This window comes from Suricata suricatta, unplaced genomic scaffold (genome assembly GCF_006229205.1).
Source record: "Suricata suricatta isolate VVHF042 unplaced genomic scaffold, meerkat_22Aug2017_6uvM2_HiC HiC_scaffold_139, whole genome shotgun sequence".
Taxonomy (NCBI): Eukaryota; Metazoa; Chordata; class Mammalia; order Carnivora; family Herpestidae; genus Suricata; species Suricata suricatta.
In genome coordinates, this window is record NW_021858109.1 from 32,544 (window position 1) to 36,843 (window position 4,300).

Below are 4,300 nucleotides of genomic sequence, written 5' to 3' on the forward strand. Positions count from 1 at the left end.
TACCTCGAATGACTATATCCATCAAGATGTTAAAAACGGACACAAAAATTTAAATACACGTATGGCTTATTTACTAGGTTTTCAATGAGTGAAATTTCTACTCTTTTATGGGTCAGGAATAAATACACATTAAGGACAGTATGTTATTAATTGAAGGTGCTACTAGCAAAATATTGTTTTAAACTCAATAATTCATACCGACACTAGATTTCAGGAGAGACCGGAAAGTAAACATAATATTAAGATGTTCCTTCCTTATTTGAACACCTATCTACGGATCAAAGGAAATACCTTACAAACAGAGACATTGTTGATCTGACCCATGGATGGATTTAATGCACTTCCTGTAACATTCTGAATGAGAACTGCAGTAGGACTTTGCAAATATACATGGTGATAAACCAAAAATTTCTAATTTACATTAAACTTTCTACAGTTTGGACTCATTACAAGACCAGATGGCATTCAGCTCAGGTCTCGGCAACACTCGAATAAAACGAGCTAGCTTAATGATTTGGGGGTTATTTCTAACACTTTCTCTGAGCTAGATTTTGTTCTGACACACAAAGTCTTCAATTTAGAAAACAAAGCTGGGGTCCTCTCAATAGGTAAAAGGTCAATTAAAGTAAAACAGCAAATCTTCAAATGACTACCTTGGGACAAAAGGAAGGCTTATTTTAATTCCAGTCTGTGTCAATATAATTCAACTTCTGATCAATCGTTTTAAAAACGTCAGTAGATAACTACCGTTACTACAAGCACATTAAAGCAAACACACCCTCAAGTAAGCCAAGCAATCTTTTACAGCCTTGAGAGAGAACAAAGTTGGGCATCTCACACACTTGCTGATTTGAAAACCTACTATAAAGCTACAGTACTAAAAGCAGTGTGGTACTGGCATAAAGACAGAAGGATCCTGATCACCAAATTCATCAAGTTATAGATAGTAAATATGTACAGCTTTTTATATATCAATCACACCTAAATAAAGTGGTTAAAACAAAAAAGACAGACATACAGACCAATGAAATTGAATTAAGAGCCCAGAAATAAGCCCTCATATTTATGGTCAAACAATTTCCAGCAAGGGCGGCAAGGCCATTCACTGGGGAAAGGACAGTCTTGTCAACAGGCTGCTGGGAAAACCGGATGTCCACGTGCAAAAGAATCAAATTGGACCCTTACCTTACACCATATACAACACTTACCTCCAAATGGATCAAAGACCTAAACGTAGGATCTCACACTATAAAACTCCTATGGAAAAACAGGGCAAAAGCTTCATGACATTAGATGTCTTGGATATGATACCAAAAGCACAGACAACAAAAGAAACAAGTAAAAAACTAGACTTCTATGCATCAACAAACTAAAAAGGTAACCCACAGAATGAGGAAAAAATATTTGCAAGCCACGTATCTAATAAGAGATTGACATCTAGAATATATAAAGAACTCCTACAAGTCAACAAAGAAAAAAACAAATGGCAACTAAAGTAAAATGGGTGAAGAACTGAATAGATATCCAAAAAAGATACTCAAATGGCCAAAAGGTACATGAAAAGATGCTCAACATCACTGCTTGTCAGGAAAGACAAAACTATAATGAGGTTTTACCTTATACCCATTACAATGACTCTTGCTCAACAAACAAAAAACAGAAGGTAACAAATGTTGGCAAGGATGTGGAGAAATTGAAAAACGCTTGTTCATTGCTGATGCGAATGTGAAATGGTACAGCCACGATCGCAAACGGTTTTATGTTTCCTCCAATAAGCAAATATAGAATTACCACATCATCCAGAAACTCTATTTCTGGCTATACACTCTAAAGAAGTGAAAGAGGGAGTCAGACAGCAATATTATTCACAAGAGCCAAAATGGAGAAGCAACCCACGTGTCTATTGACTGATGAATGGATGAATAGAATGTGACATATACACACCAGGGAACATCATGAGTCCTAAAAAGGAAAGGAATTCTGACATATGCTGTATCCCAAATGAACCCTAAAGACCTTATGCTACGTGAAATAACTTACACACAGAAGGACAATATTGGATGATTCTGTTCTAGGAGATTCCCAGAGTAATCAAATCCACAGGCACAGAAAGGAGAATGTGGTTACCAGGGGCTGGAGAAGGGGGAAGGAGACTTGGTGTTTCATAGATACAGAGTTTCAGGTAATGCCTGGAACTGTACAGTTATAAGTAGTTAAATGGGTAAATTTCATATTACATGTTTGCTTTGTTACCACAATTAAATTGTGAAAGAGGTTAAAATGGTAAATTAATGTTACGTTTACTTTATCACAAGAAAATAAATGAAAATGCAGGATACATATAGTTACAACCTCCTCACACTCCTTCATCCACTGACTTAACTTTGGGTCACCTCAGTATTAGCAATGATCTCTGCATTCATAAATAGTGGTAACATTTCTATGAGTTATTTCATTTAAACAAAAAAAACCAGTACACACCAAAATAATTACTTTTATGAGTAGTTAATCTTGCTAACCAAAGGAAATACTTCTTGTTTAAAGGTCTGGCTGGTAATGAAATAGCCTAAAACACTGCTGGCATTCTGGCCTATGGGGAATAATTTTAAGCTGAAAAACACGTTTCCTCTAGGTCATGACGGACTCTAAATCAGCCTGTGGCCAAGCTTTTGCCTTCCACCCTTCAGGTTGCCAGGTATCCCATATCATAGCTGGACTAGAATTCACAGACAGAAGTCTCCACCAGCCTGGAGGAAATCAGGATTAACTCACACCCAGGCTTCCCCCAAGTAGGCTACCGAGGCCCCTGAACTCACACCAAAGAAGAAGATGAAGACCACAGAGGGTCTCCTGTCTTTGGCCGACAGTCACGATCGTCTTCTCCGCCATGTTCCCACAGACCATTCACGGGACATATTGTTGCCTCTGCCTAGTTACGTCTCTCTGGTAGATGCAGTTAACCCTAGTGTATGGACGCGGGTATGTGCCTGCGCAGGCGTGGATGTGTACAATGTGCACATCTTCTCAGCTACATTAAGAAGCAGAGTCCTTGAGGACAAAAATAAAAGACAGCTTTGTCTTCCCTGAGCACCAGATTCAGTATCCTATACATAGCAGCTCTCAATACTGACTGTGTATAATTTAATTAAGGACAAAAAAAAGAGCACTTGCCATTTTGTATTCTATAAGTACAACTTAGAAAACTTTATATGCAAACATAGTCATATAATTAATACTGAATATAAGTTTATCAAAAAAGAATAATACTCATTTTTTTCTTTAACTTTTATTACTTCTTTTAATGTTTATTTTTAAGGAGAGAGAGACAGAGAGCATTAGCAGGGGAAGAGCAGAGAGGGAAACACAGAGTCTGAAGCAGGCTCTGAGCTGTCAGCACAGAACCCAACATGGGGCTCAAACTAATGAACGGTGAGATCATGACCTAAGCTAAAGTCAGACACTTAACTGCCTGAGCCACCCAACTGCCCGCATTTCTTGTTTTTAAGTGAAAAAGAAAAAAGGAAAAAAGAAAGAAAAAGATATTCCCATTCTTAAAAATAGCTTGATTTATTAATTCCATACTCACATTTCTAGCTTGCAATCTGATTTACTAGATAGAAAAGCAGACACTGTCCCTGGTCTTAATAAGACGACAGTGCACAGGAGAGACAGACGTTACATAAACACGCCTACATATCAATTTGACAGGCACCATGAGGGAGGGTAATCAGGACGTCATCAGAGGCGAACAGAAGAGATCCAGCAGACACAGAAGGATCAGAAAAGCCTGGAAAACCAGTGATCGCTGAGCTGAGACCTAAGGAATTAAAGTGTGCTAGCCAGGCCCAAAGAAAGGACTGTGGTCCTAAGCAAAACAGGAAGGAAAAAACAAAGAAGATTAATAAACAACAACGTGAGGACTTCTGCTTCGGGAAGGATGGAATAGAGTACTTTTCACTACCCTCCTGCCAAGTACAATTAAAGACCATGGACATTGTATATAAAAATAACATAAGAAAACTCTGAAAGGTAGAAAGAAGGAGGCCGACTCACCACAGACCCCAGGACCCTCAGGAACCCAGGTCTTCCACGACCTCATGTGTCCCAGACTCAGTGCTGAGGAAGCGGCAAGCAGAAATGCCAACAGGCACACACAAAACAAAGTCCCAAGAAAAGCCTGTTCTCCAGTCAAAGGGCCAGCACAGGGCAGCCTAGCGAGACAGACAACTTTTAGACACTCAGGCCAAACACCGCAGCAGTCCCGAGACCTCCCCACCCAGGCCAGCAGATTCCTGGAGGG

At 39.2% G+C, this 4,300-nt stretch overlaps 1 long non-coding RNA gene across 1 annotated transcript; it reads right to left on the bottom strand.

Annotated features, from left to right (window-relative positions):
* Positions 1-307: 307 nt before the first annotated feature.
* Positions 308-3,260, bottom strand: LOC115284646. Its single transcript, XR_003905296.1, has 2 exons — positions 2,817-3,260; positions 308-1,257 (listed from the first exon to the last, which is right to left on the bottom strand). It is a non-coding gene; the product is annotated as an uncharacterized LOC115284646 (long non-coding RNA).
* Between the last annotated feature and the right edge of the window lie 1,040 nt (positions 3,261-4,300).